The following is a 22,412-nucleotide window of genomic DNA, read 5'->3' on the forward strand; positions in this document are numbered from 1 at the left end:
GGTGAATAATTGAGTGTGGGCAGGTTACCTATTAAAAAATGTTGGACACCCTGGTTATCCATCCTGAGTGGCTTACCCTCAGTTCAGAGTGGTGGGCAGACCTGTAAGGCTTCATACCCTGCCAGCCAATTATGGCCAAGCTTTCTGGCTGACTATCCTTTGGTTGCCCTAAGATGCTAATGGCAGGGTGAGACAAAAAACCCCATCAGAAGGGAATTTTGAATGGTGCTGGGGCCCCTCTTGCCTTTGTTCTCTTCTCCAGGGTGGTTGCAGTTGGTTGTGTAACTTATTGAAACTTGTGTGATGTTTGCTATATCTAATGCTATATTATACCCTTGACAGTGCAGCTGGGGCTATTCTAACTCTGTCTATGAGGTTAGAGTGCTGGTGGGTTTATAACCCAAGCCAGTGAGCTAGGGCTTTGGTAGGCTGTATGGCTAAGGTGGTCAAGGGCCTGGCAGTAAGAACTTTGGTAAGAAAAGCTTTACTTACCCCTAGTTGCAATATGCTGTTTTTTACAATCCCTAGTGTCCTAGACAGACAAATATAATTGTTCAAGGGCATGCTCTGTGTGTCTGCCTTCTCTAGGTTGTAAACTCTTGGGGACAGAGCTGAAATTGTGAGGGGGCGGGCAAGTGACACATTTTCCAAAACACAAGGAGCAAATTGGGTGGTGGGCCAATATGGGTACTGGATGAACTGGGAGAGTTCAAAGCTGTGAAGATGTCATGCTGTCTTGATTCAAGAGAGCTGTCATTCTCTAGGGAAATACTGCTTCATAACAAAAGTAATACACTAATGGGCAAGGCTTAACTCTGCAGCACTAACTCAGGCAAAGTTCTCCTGGACTTCAAAAGGAGTTTTGCTTCAGTAATGACTTCAAGATCAGGAAGAATACTTACAGGGATGGGAGGAGCATGGGGAAAGTAAAGGTCTACATTGTATTTCCACCAGCAGTATTTCTACTTTTTGTTCTATTCAATTATTTGAAAGTTGGTGTTCCAGATCTGATTGTTATGGATAATGTACTGCTAGCATTACTTTTTTATATGTCCTGATGTGGAGTCAATGGCTGGCTCCAGGCTTCAAAACTTGTTTTAACATGTAATCTTGTTTTTTTTTGTTTTTTTTTAGAAGCTCCGTGTAACCAATTTAATAGAGCAGGACATTCAGTGTCAGACTTCTCATTCTAAAGTCAGATATGCAACACCAGTTACGTTTGTAGATGTAGGGTATTCTTAGGTGTGCACATTTGCTTAAATATCAATGAAGGCAAATGCCATTATGAATTGCAGCCTCAACCTGTTTCTCATTCCCAGATAGCGGTCATTAATGATTATTGTGTATGTCTCTGGAGTTCTTGCAAACCATTTATTATAAATAAATAATGACATCCACCCTAACTTGTGTTTATGTTTTGTCTTAACCATAGAGGGATGAGATGTTCGGTTTCAGTCGGAAAGGATGACATCTAGAGCCATTCGAACTGCATACTGTTTGTATGATCATGTCAAGCCAGTGAGTCTGGGACTAAACATCTTGCTCATCAGCCAACTGATGGAGCACCAAGACCTCACCAGGCATGTCGATGAGGTGGTAGAATGAGGTAAATCAGCTATGCTCACTGTTCACCACTTATCAGAACAAATAGAAGCAGTCCTCAAAAGAGTGCAGAGGACAGCGGCTATAAGTAATTGGTGGAAATCTCTGTTTGCTGACCCCACCAAGGTTGCTGAATCCTGGCATTTATTGGTACATCCTTTTACAATCTTGTTTTCATTGCGATTTGTTATGTTTGTTTTGCGTTTGTCGAATTACAGGTGGGCTCGCAACAATTTCAGGAAGGTAGACAAGAAATCCAGGTGTGCCACCCTACCTGGGTGTCAGCGAGGTGTGTCAGCATGAGATCCCGGTGTTTAAAAGGGAATCCTTGCCGACAAGGAGGGGACTATAGGGGGGAAATTTCTGTTTTGGTATTAATACCCTCATGCCATCTTGAAATTCTGGCAACAGCCACTAGGAATCCGTCTTGGCTGCCTTTCTTCCCCCTCCTCGGGTATAGTTGTAGCCCATAGGATTACTTTGCTAGCTATTATACCCTACTAATCCAGCCAGCCATATCAAATAATATGTTTCTCTTTCTGAATTAATCCATTTTATTCTTATATTTTATCTTATTAATTCTTATGAATTTAGGATGTGTTGAGGCATATGATATGTGTTTCCTAATAATTATACATAGAATAAGTTTTGCTGTAATGCAAGAAGCCTACTGGCCTGTATCCAGTAAGATCCGCTAAATAGCTAAAAGTATAATCAGTTAAGAGTAAGTCAGCATAAAACCTGGTAATCTTTGGCGTAGATAGGAATGGTCCCTGAACTTTGGGAACCAAAGGGAGGAACTATACACAACACTGAACAGGTTTATCCAGCGTCTGCAACCAGTTGGTAACCGCAGGGTATACCACAAACCTGGAAGTAACCAAGAGAGCCCCGGTTGGCAGTTTTTGGAGTGAGATAATCCTTAGTAATATATAGAGAGTAAGTGTCATAATCCACTAACCTATAGGATAAGGATACCCTAAGAAATGTATGTGTATGGAAATAAGATTTGGGTATAGTAGGTTGGACCTGAATTACATAGTGTCAGAATCCTATAAAATACCTTGTAAGGAAGAAAGCTTTAGCTCTTTCTTTTCTTTGTTCTCCTATATTCTATAGACTATCTTTTTATCTACCTATCATTCTATCTTCTGTCACGCTATCAGCTCAGCTTGTGTAGTATAGTATAACTACTCAACATTCCTAACTATTTGGGAAGCCAACACTATTGTGTTATCGGGCATGCCAGGAGTAAGACTGATCCTTCACCTCCTGTTATCGGATCCTCAAGGAAGGGTGTGAGTATGTTAAGTTAAGGTACTTATAATAGGAAGGTTACCACCAGGAGTTTTGGAATTCTTTTACTGTTTTTCAGTTATAAGTTTCATAGCATTTATTATTCTTTAGTTAATCTCAATAAAGTTTTTATCAATTTGGTATTGTCCTCAGTGTAAGTGTTTTTGTCAAGTACCTCGAGAGTCCTCTCCCGATATAGAACACTCTGAGTTCTTGGACCCTGCAGTCTGAATTGGACAAGAACCTATAAATCTTCTGGTTGGATGTGATCAGTGGTGAGCCATAACAACTAACCCATAAAATTCCCCTCCATCTTTCTACTGAAAAGGCAGGGAACCAAGTAATCATCTGGCATGTAATCTGCTCAGTAACAGCAGGGCATAAAAGGGCTAGCACATCAGAAGGACTGGGCTGCCCATCTGAGTGGCAGAGTGCTGGACCACAGCAGTTCTACTCAGGAGTTTTAGGCCAGAGCATCGTGCCTTGGAGTCATGGGAGGGTTTAACACAATTGCACTCAAGGATGAGCTTCTAGCTCCCACCCTCTCACCTGGATCTTACTTGTACCAATGACGCTGCAGGGAAGGAGAAAGAAGAATTACCAGCATCAAGCAGAGTTACTACCTACCTGTTGTCTGAGGTCCACTCCTCACTCTGCTGAGTCACCTGGTCGGTTCTGGATTCAATCTGCATCGTGAGGTTCCAGAAGCAAGCTGCAAGAAATGGTAGAGACCTTTTAAGTCCTCCAAACCCTTTACCTGGGACCTGTCTTGGGAAGGGAGTAAACCCTTTTTGGTCACAGTCAGTATAGTTATAATGCCACCTTTACCTATGTACCTTGCTTACCGGTGTTGGGATTCCTTTATAGCATATCCTGTTTACTTATCTTGTTTGACTGTTGTTGATCTAATAAACATACTTGCGTTTTACTCCTACGCTCCCTTGTTGGTTTTTATTTCAGGCAATCTTAAACCCTGATGATAGATGCAAGTAGGGAGACGAATCTCTCAACTGGTCTCTGGCCATCCTGAAACCAGTAAACACTTTGACATTGCTGCCAAGGTAGGTCTCACCTGTTAAACAGGTTCACCATCAACTTCTAGGAATTTAAAGGGGCAGTGCACAGAAAAAAGACATAACATGTTCCTAGCTATATACATCAGACCCCTCATGTTAGTAGTGGATGAGAAAATACAGACAAATCATAAGAATAGGGGGCCAGATCTTCATCTTTTGTAAATTGTGGATGTCCTCCCATCTATGGTAAATCCCAGAGATCTTGGTGAATTTGTAGAGGGCTGAGGCCTCATGCAAAGGGGCCAAACTTTTTGTCTCTGTGCAGCTCTAATCATGGCCAGTGAGGATCTATGCCTCCAACATAGTGTAAAGTAGAATCCTGTGGGGAGTAAATCCTGAGAGGATCACTAGTAATTCCTGCATGAATTTCCCTGCAGGTTTGTCAGGGGATCATGCTGCCCAGAACAGCTATTCCCACACCAGGCTCTTTCACGCCAGTTCACAACCCCAAAAGCCCAAGTGTCCAAAATACATGGCATTCACATGGAAAAGCTTCTGCAAGAGTTGAAGAATGCTGTTATGATGCACTGTAGAATCAACTCTCAGCAAATTTTTGGCTCATTGCAGCAGGTGTATGCTACTTTCATGTCTTCCATACCTACAGGTAGAAGCCAATTAGACCCTTAATTTCTACACTGATGAGCTTGTTACCTGCAAAAATAAAACTTGAATAAGTACATATTTATCTTTATAGTTGTCAAGGGAATAATGGAGAATATTTTAAGCCTCTCCAAGAGTTAAGCTCTGTATCCTACAATTGGTTTTCTCCTTTAGGTTATTGGTTCAAATTCAGCTCAGGTTGACAGTATGTCACAGTTGTTGATGGCCTAGGTGAAATGACTTGGTTTTCTCAGTACAGTTCTAGTGGACAGATTCTGATAACACAAAAGCCAGGATAACAAATGGCACTAACTGGTATCCTTCTTGGCAGTCTAAACAGAGGGAATTGCATGAGAATGGAGAATAAACCAACTGCCTGTGCAGGTTTGTTCCTCCAGGTCAGATGTAAGGCATGGTTGGTGGTGGGGAGAAGCTTGCTCTGCAGCTGGTCATGCTATGCCTATTCCTTGTGGATTTCATTCCCTACGGCTATCAAATCTAAAAATACCTTACTGGAAAATCAACATGAAAATCACCAATGACATCAACCAATGATCTTTGGGGGTTTTCAAGTAATCAAGTAAATTGTTGAACTGCCTCTAAGGATGATGAGATATAACCTCATTTGTATAACCAATAAATTATACAGTGGTTGACAGTCTGAGCTTATGAAAAAGTTTTTTTGCTTTAACTACTTAAACAGCGACCAGATCTTTGCTATGGTGTAGAATCCTGAACAGTCTTTGGCAGGTCTGGTGAGGGTGCCCCTCTGTGCTAGGTGGTGTCAAATTCTTACAACCTTTGGGGGTGAAGGAATTCACCCAGGAAACACTCCACGGCACACATCAGTTCCAACACCTTTATTAGCATGAACCAAAGTTCATCATAATTGAAGACAACGGTCAATGGGAGCATGATAGAAATCCAATATGTCTAAAAGGAGCTCTATCTTCATCAGTCACAAACCATCTTGATGTCCTTCCAGCTGGTTCCTCTAGACTAAGGTATCTCCTTCCTTTTCTGCAGCAGCTAATTCTTGCGTGTGATACAGGCTCATAGGGCCATACACTCAGACTGCTTCTTGGACCTGTCCTCCCAATCCTCAGCTCAGGCTCTGTTTGGTTTTGCTGTCCCTGCAGCAGGAGCATGTGCTTTCTCCAGTAGCACATGCAGTCCTTTCTCCAGTTGTGTCCCCCTTCTCCAATTGCAGGACAGCTGAAAGTAGGGGTGGGATTTTTTGCCAGGTCTGCGGACACCCAGGGTTCTACAGTGGTTGGAGAGGCCAACTTCTGTATGCAGCTCATCAGAGGTCCAGGTAGATGGCCAGCCTCCACAGCATTGCTGCTGATCTGTTGAGGGGAGCCGTGTACGTAGCAGAAGGGTGGAAGATTTAATCAGCTTTTTGAAAGGTACACAAATATATCCTGGCAAGCTTAAAAGCATGTCTGTATCTCCCTCTCATAACATTTAAAATAGTTCTTTTTCAGCATTAAACCCCCTTGTCTCTGAATCAGCAGCACATGGGGCCATGTCTGCAGAGCTTTTTATAAGCCATTTTGAAAGCAAATGTACAGCTCGCATGTTATAGCATCTGGCCACCATGCTATATCCTGCCAGTAACAAATAACTAGTCAGTTATTTAAAAATAAGTTAGTGTCTAATGTCTCTAGCCTCTCAGCCCCATCAAGACACCTGTGCTGACATTGAGGATGTAAATGCATTCCCCACGATAACTTCCAGCATTTAACAGTGTACAGATGTGTGTGAAAAGGCGCTCAGGTCTTTAATAAGTGCTTCAAGATTTGACACAATCTAATACGATTTACTTAGCACTAGATTGTGTCGGCCTTTATGCATACTGAATAGCATCTACCTCTGCAGGGAGGCCCAATGAAATATCAGCATCTGGCCCATCAGCTGCAGTTAGGTATGACCCATACAGTGCACTATATCTGGCATTATTTCCTTTCTATCCATTGAGACAGAGCGATTTGCCATGTATCCTGATATCACATGTCTGTCTTTTGGAAGCCCTGTTCACACAGCTTGATTCCATTTGTATTCTTGAGGAAGCCAGTTAGGTGGAAGATGTATCTGTCAAACACGTGTATTCTGGACAGCAGCCTTTTTACGGGTCACGCCTTGAAACATTACTAATTTGATTTCAAAGTGGTCCATTACAAAATGCCTTTTGTTTTTTTTAGACCTCAAGAGAAGTGTCTCAGTTGGAAATTTTGAAATACTGCATGTGCTGTAGTGACAGACCCTTCCTTTTAACAGATCTGAGAATCAGTCATGTCTTTGTCTAGGAGTTCTGTGCCTCTTCTGGAGGAGTCCCCTGATGAGAGAGGGGAATGGCTGAATGTGTGTAAAAGTTCCAAGGGACAGAAACTTAGTGATCCACAGCAGCCATATGATGTTCAAAGCTGTTGAGCAACCTTGGGGAAAGGATGGAAATTTAACTCTTGTTTATCTAGCCTGAGTTCTGAAACTGGGATTTTAGATATCAAGAAACTTGATATACACTAGGTCTGTGCAATCTTTGGCAGAGCATGTTGCAGCGTGCTGCTCTCTGATACAATCCAGCACACCTGTTAATATTAACTCGGCATTAGGAATCTGTTTTCTTAAATACTACGGTGATTGGCACATTCAGCTACCACTCTTATGGATGTGGTATGAGAATCCAGATGGACAGCTAGAAGTAATCTAGGCCCAAGATTTAAGTGTTAGGTTGGGCACACAGACACTGAGGTACCCCAGAACTGGAGGCCACTTTTGAAAAATTTGGCCAAAGCTTCCACTTTTGTTTGGTCGCATTTGCAAAATTAAATTAATCTGTTGCCTCAAACCAATGGTTATTTATCTTTAGACCTCAGTGTTATTGAAAATATGAATAAAAATATTTTCTGCCCCATACAGTAGCTCCTGCAACTGCATTTAAGAAACCAAATAAAACCAGCTGGTTTCATACATTTGTTACAGCTTTTTCCCAGCCCCAGCTGCATCAGTACATGCAGTTAGGGTTGCAAATGATAAAAACCCACAGTTGCTCATAGACTGAACACTATCTATGCACATTAAAGCAATAATACCAGCCTAAGTGGCATTCAGTACAAATAAGGTTTAGATTCAGCGAGACTCTAACTCAGTACTGCTGTGTGCCAGAAAAGAGGTCATTTAATTTCATGTTATGTTGCATAGTTTTTAAGTGACATGTGTTGAATTAGTTTTTCCCACTAAATGAATTATAACAAGTATTGCACTAATTGGCTCTGGTGAAATCCCGACAAAAGAGAGATGAAATCTTTCCAAAATAATATTCTACTAGAGAAATAAGTAGAACAAAGATTAGTGCCTCTGTCGTCAAGCTTATGTAATTACAAAAATAGGGATTTTGGCCCTTCTAAATGACAGCTTGCAGAAGGCATCACTGTTTTAAAGACTACAGAGATGGACATTTCATATATAAATGTCTGAAAAAATGGACTCAAGAGAGTGTGTGATCCCAGTAGCTTATCTTCAGAACCTAAATCCTTGTTTCCTGCTATTCTCAGTGATGCTGTAGGCATTGCCCGGTTCTCTCCCACCTTAGAGCTGTCTCCTATCCAAAATCCAGACTTTGGAGCATATCTGTGCCGGTTCTGAGATTGGCGCAAGGACAAAGGAGAGGCGGCTTGCATGCATTCAATACTGGTGCTATCAGGGACTGGTTTATGAGCCCTGCATAGCCAGGCGATAACTTGGTCACAGGGACTCTCTGGGAATACATTGACATGCCCTTCCTCCCTGAACCACCAAGGAATGTCCCTGACAGGGTGAGCACAAAGTAAGCCGACTGTGGTTGGCACAGAAGCTCCTTGTGGTACTTTTTCATGCAGACTCTTATACTAGGAGTAGTCACCTTCTTATGTGCCAAGCCATTCCCCTTTCTTCATTTAAACCCCTGCTTGGCCTGGCACTGTTTGCCCCAGAGCTTCAGCCTAATCTTTTCACAGATCCCTTTTATATCTTATGCTGAGAGGTCCTTGTCTTTGTAGATGCTTGTAAAGCATTGTGCAAATCTGCAACCCAATTGCATTCTCTACTAAATAAATGGGAATTTTGCTTTTGACTTCAATGGGTGTATGTGTAGGATGGGACACTATATAAATAATGAATTATTCTGCATGGAATCAAAATCCTTGGTGAGGCATGACCTGTGTGCTTCTTTAATGTCCTGCATAAGCTTTGCCTGCTAAAAATTAATTATCACTTAGGCCAATTTCAGCCCAGATCCTCTTGTCTCTATTTAGGCAATACTGCCACTGACATCAACTAGGCAAAGCTCCTCTTGAATGGAGAGAGAAAAATCAGAAGAATGTATCTGATCTACAATACTCTTCCCTCCTGTTGCCCCTGATAGTCTGGCTTTTTGAAGACCTAAAAGAGGAGGCAATTAGAGTTGGTTTGCAGGCACAAATTGGCTTATCCTGCAGTCACACAGTAAAGATAACCAGAAGTGAGGCTGGTTCATTTCATTTGGAGTCTATCTTTTCTGGATGGTTAACTATACTGGATGGCATCACCTGTATTGCATGCCACTCCCACTTAACTACACACATTGCACAAGGATACTTCTGTGTATACAGGTAGTAAATATTTTAACACTTAGCTGATCAATTGCCTATTTGATTTGTCGGTCATATAACATTACTTAACCAAGGACATCTAGACCTCAGTAAACACATTTTTAAAAAAGTGGGGGAGGACAGAAAGAGGCCAGATGCTTCTAGCTTAAATGACACAATGAAATAGATAGCATTATACAATCTACAGCCCAGCATCTCCCACAATGCTGGAGATGTCTGGCTGCTCCCCTCCACTCTGCAGCTCACAGAAGTGGATCACAGGATTGGTTCTCCGGACCCTGGCTATCTTTGCTCCTGCTTGCCACCAGATTCTTTGCCTCTGCGGCAGCGGGTCAGTTGGTGGTTACACTGCTTCTGCGCCTTTTATTTCTTCCCTTGTGTATTTTTTTTCTTTTTCTTTCAGGCTGTGGTAAATAACTTTTTTGTTGCAGGCTTCTTTCCGCTGCCCTGGCGTGGTCTTAAGCAGCTTGGTGATTTTATCTACCCAGCAACTCCCTGCCGGCGCTTCTGCCCCTCTATAGGCAGGGCAGAGCAGTCAAGAAAGCAAGAGGTCAAATCCAAGCAGTGCTCCATTTGTGAGGCAGCCTTCCTGGGCTCAGCAGACAGCAAGTTGTGCCCAGTTTTCACCCATCCAGGCAAACCTAACTCTGTTACGTCTCAGGGCTATGTGGGGTCCAAAACAGCTGTGATTCCACCATGGGAAAAATGGAACAGGAAGCACAGAGCAGAGTAGAGTCAGAGAAGCACAGAGCAGAGTAGCAAAGACAAGGAAGGCTCTAGCCAGCCGGCTCAGGGGGAGGTCCCAAGGTACTCCTGGGAGACCAAACTGGGGAGACTTGTAGGGCCACAAATCCTGCCATCCCCATGTTAAAGTCAGTCCTGAGTGCACTGGGAAAAGAATCATAGTTTACAGGTTCCCTCCTTTTTGGAGAAAAACTAGACAAGGTGGTGGCTGACAACGCAGCAAAATCTAAGCACTCCCTCCCATCATCACTAAGTGCTCTGAGGAGGGAATACAGACCTGCCTTCAGACAGAGGTGCTCCTTTCAGCCCTTGTCCTCATAGAGATACCAGCAAAGGGACAACAGATTCTCCAGAGGAGGTGAGGTTCAGGTTCAGCTCCCTGGGGAGCTGTCTTCCCCCTTCCCACTGCAATCCACTTTATGGCAAAGACCACAGAAGCTTCCACCCAGAACTAAAGCTAGGAGGCAGAATTTCCCATTTCCTGGAGGAATGGTTTGCATCAATCATGAACAAATGAGGTAAGGGAGATAGTGAGCCAGGGATAATTCGTTGAGCTGTGGTGTGACACTGTACCTCAAAATAGCATCCTGGAACCCCCACATTCACCACTGTGATATGATTGATATGTTTTGTACAATGCATGCTGTGACACCCTGGCACCCCAATATTCATCATAGTCATGTAATTAGGGATATGTTTTGTACAAAGTATGCCTTGTGAGTTATCATTCTAAAAGTCTTGATCTACTGGACATTAAGATCTCATTGAATTGTATGTGCTATTTTGTATGTGAAGTTATGAAGTTTGGCGATGTATGTGTTACTGAAACATGTTGTGAGGTTGAAAACACCCACAAGCAGCCTTTCTGGCACAACAGTAAAAAGGCCAAACAACGTTAATGGCTTAATGAGGAAACGCACATAAGCACAAGGATTACCCCCGGAACTGTGTACCATAGAAACCTCTCAGAGGTAGCACTACACAATGGGAACTGCTTGACCCAGGTCACAGCAAAAGAGCTTTCCAGCAAGTGGGAAGAAGATATAAAAGAGAGGAAATGACATCATGTAGGGACCTCACTCTGGAAACACACCTGGAAACAGCCTGGGACCATCACTTCCCCCAGTTCAGTCTTTGTTCCTCAGGTAAGGGATTTCTAGCCTGTGTATGAAAACCTGGGAAACCCAAGGCAGCTTGTGTTTTAAGAATCTTCCAGTCTGTTTATCACTCAGGGTGAGAATTTGCTAATTCATATCCTACCTATCTAGCGTGTTGAGCTCAGTCTGCGGTTTTGTTTGTTTTCTAGGTAATCTGCTTTGATCTGTTTATCACTTGTAATCACTTAAAATCTATCCTTTTGTAGTTAATAAAATAAATTTGTTTTAATCCAAACCAGTGTGCATTTGACTAAGGTGTCTGGGGAAAATCTCAGCTTGGTTACCACAAGTGTGCATGGTCCTCTTCACATTGAGGGAGAGGTGGACCAGGTGTTAAATCCATTTACTGGCCAGATTTGGCCAGTCCAGGATGGTACTGCTCTGGGGTCCTAGGCTGGGAGGCTGGCGGTTAGAGAGCCTGCATGTGCCTGCAGCTGTGTGTGTTCCTACCTGTGTGAATGCTGGTGAAAGTGCAAGCTTGGAGGGTTTTGCAACTTGTCACAGCAGCCCAGTGTCAGAGGGAGCCCAGGCTGGTGGATCAGAGAGCTCACAGATGCTGCAAACAGAGTATTATGAAGAGCAGACACCTGACACACGATGGTGCTGGGCAGAAGACCTTTGTTGATGCCATCTTGGAAAAATCCAAAATGGTTGAAATTCCTGGCTTTCTAGGATCAACACCATACTCTTGGCACCAGCTGCTGACTCTGGCCCAAATAGAGGGATACACTTTTACTGTTGATACTCTCCTCTATGAAAATAAAGTCCTGATGACTTTGGAGAACAAGCCAGAAATACTAGTACTTCCTTCTCAACAGACAGGCTGTTACTTGAAGCCAGTTTGGGTCCTGATGGAGAAAAGGACCTTGTGAGGAATTGTACAGTCTCCATGGAAACTGAAGCAGAGGCTTCAATTTCAGTTTTACCAGCTCTGAAAATCAAGGTCTCCTTGGCCAGTGGAAAGTTATCAGTGTTACTGTGGCCTTCTCTCAGTGTATTTTCTGGACCACCTTCCATAGGAAAGGAAAGACACAGAGGAGATCCTGTGGCCGTCTTTGTGATAAGGCATCTGTCCCCAGATCAGATTTGGGTATGTCTCCCTGGTGAAGTATTTTGGTCTCTTCATTCATATGATTCATGACAGGCTGGCCGAAGGGAGACTGAATGTCTACACAATTAAATCAAAATCCTCCTGATTCAGGCACCACTCAGAGTTGTTGACTGTGTGCCCGCTGAGCCAGTCCACTTTTTGGTTCAAGTCCCCTTTTAAGTGGATCACTCTGAGAGAAAGGAGAAACTGCTCTGTCCACATCATTATTTCCATTGCTTCCACATGAAGTGCTGGGATCCTCATTCCCTCTAGGTTGTTCACACATGCAACTGTAGTCATGTTGTCTGACTGAACCAGGAAATGGCTCCCCTTCTAGACAGGTCTTTCAGCTCTCGAAGTTATATGTTGTGAGCTCTTTCTTCTGTGCTCCAGAGGCCTTGATCCATTCAGATCCCAAATGTGCTCCCCAGTTGTGAGAACTCGGGGGTCTGGAAGGTCTATGGACATGCCTCTGCAGATGTTGCCTTGGGCTGACCACCATTTTAGGGAGCTGAGTACCTGCATCAGGGCCCACACTTGATCTTTCATGCATTCCAGGGAGTGATCCCACATCCTTAGGATGAAGACTTGAAGATGACTTACATGTGATCCCTATACACAGCATCAGGGCCTAGCAGTTGACGACATAGCCCTATGGTAGGCCTCCTTAAGCTCCAGAACACAGTGATAATATCCTGGATTATTTGAAATCTTTCCAGTGATGGGTAAATCTTTGTTGTCGAGGTGTCTACTCCCAGGTGAGTTATTCTGGTCCTTGGAATCAAGGAACTTTTCCTGGCATCGATGATGTGGCAATGTGCCTGCAGGAGATTCAGCATTTGAGTCATGACTCTGTGTTTTGCAACCTGGGATGGAGCTCTGAACAGGATGTCATCTAGGAAGGGGTACAGGTGGGTAAACTGTGTCGTGAAAGACTGGCTATGATCACCGTCATTGTCTGTGTAAAGATCCTGGGGTTGGAGAACAGTCCAAACGGGAGTGTTAGGTACTGTTGGAATTATTAATAATAGTTGAAATTATTAATATTGATATGGGGAATCCACCAAACACAAATTTAGCCATAAATTCCTTTTTTAAATCCAAAGGCCAAATGGTATTTATACAATTGCTCTAAACACGCTTAAAAAGCCTAACTAATAAGAAATTTACTACACCCATTACAGTAACAAATATTTATAAACATTTGATCAAGATACTTACAAATGGATTAAACCCAGAGGTGCTTAAAACCCATATTGGTTGGCTCCAATATGGTCAGGCAAGTATTAGCAATGAACCCTTTTAGAGTTTACTTTTTATGCCCTTTAACAAACAAGTCATGTCATTGCCAATGACTGACTTCAGCTAAAAAGCAATGCAAGACAATTCACCCTTATTTCCAATCTCAATCCAGATAAGATTTACAACTGCCTTTCTTCACAAGGCCTTTCCTCCCCTCCTTCATGCTGCCCAACCATTTTCCAGTGCTCCCGGATTAACATAGGCTTTAACGCTGGTGTGTGAGTTGGGGCAGAGCCATGTTGGCTCATTTTAAGACTGATTCTGTTTTTGTCTTATTTAAAATCATCTGCAGTCACCCTTATCAGTCAGAGGTTTTCTTTTTAGAAACTTTCCCTTATCTCATTAGTTATTCTTTGAAGTAGATGTCTACATCATTTCTTCCAGCCTTGGAACTTCTTATATTCAAGGCCTTCCTTCTACTTGCTAGTCAGGGCCTTTCTTTACAACACATATATATTTTCTTAGCCAAACTTAATTCTTAAATTTCATATTTATCCTACAGGTACTGATCGTGCTTCCTGCTGCAAACAAATCTCAGAAATCTGTGGTGGCAATATGGAAGTAAGATGGGAATATGGAAGTAAGCATCTGCAAGATCCACTGAAGTCAGGAAGTCCATTTGCAACAGGGATGACACCACAGAGGTCAGAGTCTCAACCCAAAATCTAATTTTCTTCATACAATTGAACCTTTTGAGGTCAAGAATGGCTCTGATTGCCCCTGTGCATTTCTGAACAACAAAGAAGATGGAGTAGAACCCTAAGAACTTTTCTTCAGAGGGAATGCTGTCTATCACTCCCATATCCAGAAGATGAGATATTTCATACTGGATCAGATCTCACTTGCTGGTAATGTTGCATATGGGAGACCAGATGAAGAATGGAGTGGAGTCTGCATGTCACATCCCCCGGGGTACAACCTAGGCTGTGGAACCACTGAGTTCCCTTAAACTCTTCAGCCTCGGCTGTCTCTCACAATGCTATGCTAGTGACAAGCAGCAACCCCCTCCCGGTGCTGTGATCACTCAGCCATCAACATGTGAAGACACACACCCAGGTGAGTTGCATGAATGCTCTCTAAGTCACTCATGAAGTATACACCGGGAGACTCCAGCCAATTCTCCCAGCCCCCAAGCCTTGGCTCCCAGTGACATCTTACACTGCTCAAAACATTTTCTTGAACAGTGAAAGCTCATTAATTAGTTCACTCCTTCGTCAAGGATAGGAGACATGCACCAGTCTTTGTAATCTGAGCAGATTTCCCAAGCACTTTAGACAAGTTCACTGGTAAGGATAAAACATTAAAATAGGTTTATTAACTACAGAAAATAGATTTTAAGTGATTATAAGTGTTAGGCATGGAGGTCAAAGTTTGTTACATAAGAAATAAAAATAGAATCACAGTCTAAATTCTAAACTTTAACAAACTAAGCAAGGTTTGATTTCTCACCCCACTGGATGTTCCAAGCAGTTTACAGTGATTAATATACAGGCTGAATTCTCTCTCAGCCTGGGACCAATCTCTCCATTTCAAAGTCTTTGTCTTCCAAACAATCTTCCAGGTGTTGAGATGCGGGAGGAGAGAGGCCAAGTGGTGATGTCACTGTTCCTCTTTTATACCTTATTCCAGCTGCTAGAAAGTTCCTTGCTGTCACAGGAGTTAGACTGCTCCCATCATGCACATGCCCTCTAAGGAATCTCTGGGAGGGCCATTGGGAGAGTGGATTATTCTTAATGGGCCATCAGCACCTGTCTGGCCAATTAATGTAACTCTGTCTTGTCAGTATTAGTTGCTCCTTTGTTGCCACAGGAAGGCTAGCTGTGGGCATTTCCCATTTACCATAAGGCATGTGTGACAGGTTCCCCCAGGGTCTCCCAGGCAGAAAACCCACAGGTAACCAGGTTTCTTAGAACTGTCTGGCTCGCCAGGCAGGTGGGTAGACCACTCTTTCCAAAATGGGACCTACTGCTTGCTTTGAGAGCCTTGACAAGCAATTTCTTTGACTTCAGTGTCAGAATTCTACTTGTCCGTCAAAGCTTGCTCTCTGACAGCCATCATATCCACCGGCAAGGGCTGGAGCTGGCAGCCTTATCTATGCAGGAGCCTTACTGCATGTTCCATGAAGACAAGGTAGTGGTTAGAACTCCAGCCTCTTAAGGTGAACTCTTCCTTTCATGTTTCTCAAGAGGTTTTTCTTCCCTCATTCTGCCTAAGACCACAACATCTGACTGAAAAGATGTGGCACACCTTAGACGTAAGGAGACGATCAGGAGTCCTGTTCTTGTCCTGCTATCCAAAATGCCACACACTTGGACTTTCCAGGTCCTCCATTGCTAGATAGTCTAGGCTATGAATTATGGAGGTTTACAAGACATCCAAGATCCCTGCTCCATGAAGAGATCAAGGTGCGCTTTGAGATCCCTAGCAAACTCATGGGCAGAACAAGCAAGTGCATTCACCTCAGAGATATGCAAAGCAGCCCCTTGGTCAACAGCATCTCCCACTATTCTATCCACTCTAGATGGCTCATAAGCCAAAGGTGCGCTATTAAGTGGGATCATTATCATGTGGCTATTTTGTGTGTTGTGTATAGTTACTTCATGAACTCTGGAGTATTTGCTAATTATATTGTTAAAAGTTTTTTCACAGTTTTGCAATAACCCATCTGGTGGCAACTGGCAGTAAAAGGGGTGTGGCCAGGGCACATGATGACAAATCCTTGAACTGCCTCTGTGAGCTGCAGAGTGAATGGGAGCAGCCAGATGTCTAGAATGTTGAGAGATGCTGCTAGCAGAATGGAAATTGGTAAGAAATTTTCCTTTATGCTGCTCTAACTTGTTTTTACAGACCATGTTTGCAATATTTTACTGCCACTTGGTATTAGGCTGAATAGTGTTCTGCTACTTGCCAATATATGGGAATGGAGTTTATGTACATGCTTACATAAGTATGATATTAAACTTATTAATATTTCATCAAATATCAGAATACTTAATTTATAATCATATCAAATTTAGTGCCAAGAACTGAACAAAATTGTTTCCGGAATACTTCAGATGCAGTTTTTATTTCCTTCCCCTTCCCTAAAAAAGTACGACTTTCGTCGCAGTTAAAGATATTAAGCTTCTCAAAATAAAGCTTCAATAATATAAACCTAATTTAATGCTTTCATGCCAATAAGAGCCTGAAGTCATAATACCCTAGAGTTTAAAAGCAATGTCATACAACTGGGTATCTCATGTGACAGTTCAACACTTTTTTCTTGCATCTTTGCTATGTGTAGGTCCTGATACGATGCCAGTTAAAGTAAATGGAAAGACTGCCATTGACTTCAGTAGACATTGGTGTAGGCCTCCAGTGGGCAGACTAACACAATTCTCTCTTCCTTTTGCTTGGTTATAGACCAGGGATCGGCAACCTTTGGCATGCGGCCCGTCAGGGAAATCTGCTGGTGGGTCAGGACAGTTTGTTTACCTGCAGTGTCCGTAGGTTCACTGATCGCAGCTCCCACTGGGCTGAGGTATGTGCTGGCCACCGCTTCCCACAGCCCCCATTGGCCTGGAGCGGTGAACCACGGCCAGTGGGAGCTACGATTGGCCAAACCTGTGGATGCTGCAGGTAAACAAACCGTCCTGGCCCGCCAGCGGATTCCCCTGACGGGCCACGGGCCAAAGGTTGCTGATCCCTGTTATAGACTTTTGTATAATTGCGTGCACAGTATGTTACTTCCTTTAATTGACCGTAGCATATGTGAGAGAAAGGGCCTTATCCTACCCATTGTCTATCAATCTGTTTTTCTTATATGGACCCTGTCATCATGGTAGTTGCATATTGGGTTCTGAGGATGGTCAGGTCAGTGCAGAAGTGGGCATGGAGTAGCTCCACAGTAGCTGAGTGGTTGAAACACTTGGAGTTGCTGAAGAGGGTCACTCAGGATTCCATTTGTGCTCTGGAGCTGAGAGTTAACATTGAGCAGATAGCTGTAGTCAGCTCCGTGCTTCAGAGCTCATTGGGGTCAATGTGTATAAACTGTGATAGATGTATCCAACCCTTGATTCTTCACACTCTCCCAAGCTATTAATGTGTGACAGATTACCCCAAATCCCCACTGCCTTTAAAATGGCATTAGAAAGGCCCTAGCATGTCTACTGGTTTTTTTTTTCCTACTGGGATAGCACAGCTCTAATTTCAGACTTTGTATGCTAATTGTAGGAAACACGAGGCCCTGGGTTACATAAACTCGTGCACATGAAATTTGAGATGAACATGTGACCTAATGATGCATTTATTTGAATGAGTAATCATGATCAAACAATGCACCGTAATTTTCTCTTTTCTTCTGTATAATTTCTCAATCCAAGAAAATTTAATGTAACCACCACAAAACCATCCCCCAAACTAATATTGTGTTAATATAACATTCTGGCTGACCTTATACCTGGACAACAGTCAGAAAAATCAAAATTATATATTTTCCACATTAACCATAACTTTGCCACCCTGAACTTGTTTTAAAGCATCAGATGTGATACAAAATACTACATGTGCACAAATGGGCTGTGAGAACAATAGCTTTGGACTGCCTGACTTTGTGTTCATGTAAAATCTGAATCATAACGTTGCACGGACATAGCTTTTTCATTTACTTTTACCTATTGATGATGATGTCCACAACTGACCCTCTTATAGGTTGCATGTTGATATATTGGTCTTTTATTTTGACAGCTCTCTCTTTCCCCCCAGCAGTTGATTCTTTAGGACTTCAGTACTTTCCAGGTTGCCTAAACTACCCTTTAATTTACCATTTCTAAGGGGATAACCATTGTGAAGATGGCTCTCTGATCCCTAATAAAAGCCATAATAATGTGCTCAGGATGAATTATCTCTCCATTACTGTTCCTTTTAAACTAGATGCCGTATAGTACGCCTGATATAAATGTGTAGCTTTTATTGGAATTGCATGCCCCAGATTGAGGGCAGTATATGACCCATTTGGCCTTGTCCTGCTCCTTTTGATTTCAAAGGGAGCAGGATCGCATCATTAGCTTGTACAGCTGACATACCATAGAAAGGGAGCCAGGTACTACAGCAATGCTGGTGGTGGTGTCAAAGCTACTGTTGTTTTTTTTTACTGAATCAGTCGAAAAGACTCTACTTAATATTTGAGGAGGTCTGAACAGATTAGAAGTTATGCTTGGGGTGGGCACTTGTCACTATTGAAAATATCTGTGGAGTCTCCAGGGAATCTACTCAGCTATGTCACATCTGTGTTAAAAAGAAACAAACCTCAACTGTGCTGAAGAACTTGGCTGACTTTAACAAAGCCACTTCAGTCTGACTGCCTGTTTTATCAGTTTCAAAGGTACAGAGCTCTTTTTCTAGATGTAAATAAGGCTTCTGGATACGAGAAGTTAATATGCTCATTCACACTTGTACCTAGGACTCAAAGAAATAATGAAAGTGCTAAAGGATATCTCTCAGGGTGTGGAAGGGTGTGTGGTGGTAGGCACAGTGCAAATATTTTTCACTCCTGAATTCTAAATTTAGAACTATCTGTGCAATAGTGCTCGTGGGTGTGCATGGCATACTGGGAGCCTAACTCTCCACTGATATGCACCTTGGGTTGCCATTCACACCAGTGCAACGTGGCCACAACATGCTTCTGAAACAGAATGACAATGTCTTAGACTATCTTTGCAAAGGTGTCAGTGGTGACCCAAGGTGCAAGGGAGTGAAGAATTGGACCCTGTGTGGTATTGTTTAGGCATATTCAGTAGGCTGAGATCCAGATGAGGAAAATTTCTCTATATGTTGTAACTCTACTACGCAACCCACTCAACAGCTGCTCTGGCTAATTGTTGTTTTGTGGTTTTCTATTGCCAAAATCTTTACTTTGTGGCTGTTTGAAGGAGCATCTTTACAACTAACAACTAAAAGCCTTTTTTAAAACGTTCAATTGCTACGTCTGAAAAATGCCATGTGAACATCATTTGACTTCAAAGAAACGAGTGGTCACAGAATGAGAGCTCTGGTTCAAGCTCACTCATGCTGCTCTTATCTTCTCCTAATATGTCCCCACCCTGATATGAAAGGACCATCTCTAGTGGTGTGAGGCTATTAGGTCAATCTGTGTGATGGTTTAGTCCATGTCCTGTCAAGTGAGACCGTCAACAAGGCTTCTAAATTGACTTACTACTTGAGACATGTAGCACCAATTCATTTCATATAGGTCCCTGTCACAGATGGGACTGCCCTATAGCACTCCTTGCAGGGCTCAGCATGGTGCTGCAGGCGCTCCCTGCCTTAATCCACAAGTTTGGCCACCAGCTCGAAGTAAGCTCAGTATGAGTCTCCAAAGAGTTAAATAAAGATAAAGCTCAGAATTTGGCTGCCTGCACCTTTCAACAAACAAACAAAACTCAAAGGCAAGTGTTTAGTTGCCGTGCTTGAGGGCAAGGCCTTGACCTAGCCTTGGGGGAACATCTCCTCTGTCTTAGTCTCACCCTGCCCCGCCCCTGAGAAGAAGCAGATAAGCCTTCTTAACTGTCCTGTTGGCTGCTGATTGGTCTTCTCCTGGCCCTTTTAGGCCTCTTGAGGACTAAATCTTGTTGGTAGGCCAGTCTGAGTAGTTTTCATTGAATAAGGGGGTGTCAGGGTGCCAATGCCTCCAGTAAGGGCAGAGTAGGCCTAATGATCCTGTCACAGTCCCCACAACTCATCAGATAGATGGCAATCACATTAATTAAATCACTGGGCCAGATTTTCTCCTAGTGGTACTGAAATTCCACTGACATTGATTAGTATTAGTAGTACTGCAGTAGCGTCCTGAAGGTCCAGGCAAGATCAGAGCCCCATTATGCTAGTGTGTACATAGGATCCACAGACCCAGCTCTAAAGAATTTTCAGTGTAATCTGAAACAAGACAACAAGTGAATGGATAACATAGAGTAGGATGGGTTAATGGTAATAAGATCACAGTTACATAGGCTAGCTGTGTGTACAACTTGATTAATCTGAATCATCCGAAAATTCTTAAAAATAATATCAGCCCTCTCCAACAGTCCTCAACATAGCCATTACAGTTGGTACATTTCTTGTAGGGTTTACAGCAGAGGTGGGTTTAGAGGAATATCTGAAGGAAGGGGAGCAGTGGCCTTATAGATTAGTCTAGGAAAGGCATTCCATAAGAAATTAGTGGACTGTTAACCACTAGGTCTGAATTCATCCCACAGAATAGAGTAGTTAGATCACTCATCCATCTCACTGCCCATAAAGAATTTCTTTTTAGCAGCATTTTGTCTTATCTAATTTTGAATGTGTCTAAAAACATGCTTCCTCCACCTGCTTTGGGAGATACTTCGCAAGCTAACATTAATTTCATTCTATTGCTCCTAGTTAAACCTTCTTTTCTTATACTACCTAAAATAATCAGTCTTATTCGATGATGTTTACATCCTTCAGTATTTGTAGACTCTTATCACTTTTAATCACTGCCAACCTGAGCCAGATTTGAACTGATGACCTAGAGGTGAAAAGCTCCGTCTTCCATTACTGACCCCAAGGGAAATAGATTGCCCTTCCCCACCCCCTTTTCATCTAAAGAAAATTATTTTTCTGTACAGGCTCTTTTTCTTCCATGACTGCTCTCTTTGTCAAGAGCTTTTGTAATGATTTTCTTTTGGTCCAATCCTGAATGATGCACGGATCACCTGCATCAAAGACAATGAAATAGCTGAACTGCCTGCAGCATTGGATACTTACTCACCAACATGGTCTTTAGAATAGAGGTAGGATAGATAACAGTGTAAATAATAACTCTCATTTCTCTTGTGGTATAGACATTTTAAATGGAGGACTCACAAACTGGGGTTTTAGCGGTGAGCGTTTGTGTGTTATTTTGGTTGATAATAGCTTTTCCTTCATTCTAAGAATTGATCTTTAGTATATGACTGGCCACATGTGATTCTATGTATCAGCAAAGCAAAAGAAACTGAAAACTAGAGCTCACAGGGAATGTTTTTGGACAAAATATTTTTGTTGGAACATGTTAGTTTGTCAAAACCAAGACTCTTTGTGGGAACGCGTAGGTATAGATGAATTACCCATTTTGAAAAAAATTGAAAAAAAAGTTGCAGACTTGTCAAAATGTCCTGGTTTGACAATTTCAAAATGAAAAGTTCTGTTTTTCAGTTTGAAATGACTTTATTTGGAAATTTGTTATTTTAGAATAAATAAATAAAAGTAAAAATGATCAAAATTGAATCAAAACATTTTGACTGACGATCTGATAATCTTGGTGGACTTTTGGTTTGTAAAAATGTTCATCTCTCAGCTTTTCATCCTGATTGGGGATGGGAAAAAAAAATTAAATCTCAAAAATTCTCATAGGACAATAAAACTGTTTCCTTCCTAGCTCTACTGAAACCATCATGGCGGGGTAGGGGTGTAGTGTGGGGAGAGAGATAATTGGTGCATTGTAGTCCCATTTAAGTAATACAGGACATCATGGAGTTGACAATGATTTGCATTTGGGGGACTCACTGGGAGAAAGGCAGCTGGGGTATCAGAGATGGAGCTTATATAATTGTTACTGGGAGCAAGTGCAAGGGTAAAAAGGGGGAAGAAATCTTTCTTGAAAACCCAGTATAAAACAAGAGAACAACACATGCATGCCAATTGGCATTGCTGGGAGAACAAACTCAGTTAATGAAGGTTACAAACCTAATGGAAAGTTGAGAATGAAATCCAGATTTCCTATTGGTTACTCAGCTGGGCTTTGACAGCTAAGGCAAGACCAGTACTTGGACCAGAACTCCATATCCATGCAAAAATATAATTTTAACTTTGTAACACATAGGATAATTGCACAAACTTAAGCATGTCTGTAATGCTTTTCATCTTAAAGTACTTTATT

General features: G+C 42.4%; 1 long non-coding RNA gene across 1 annotated transcript; it reads left to right on the forward strand.

Annotated features, from left to right (window-relative positions):
* The first annotated feature begins 380 nt into the window (after positions 1–380).
* LOC122464933 lies at positions 381–14,194 on the forward strand. The gene is made up of 4 exons (XR_006289378.1): positions 381–1,606; positions 3,479–3,622; positions 3,859–3,959; positions 14,001–14,194. It is a non-coding gene; the product is annotated as an uncharacterized LOC122464933 (long non-coding RNA).
* The last annotated feature ends 8,218 nt before the right edge of the window (positions 14,195–22,412 follow it).

This window comes from Chelonia mydas, chromosome 3 (genome assembly GCF_015237465.2).
Source record: "Chelonia mydas isolate rCheMyd1 chromosome 3, rCheMyd1.pri.v2, whole genome shotgun sequence".
NCBI classification, from domain to species: Eukaryota; Metazoa; Chordata; order Testudines; family Cheloniidae; genus Chelonia; species Chelonia mydas.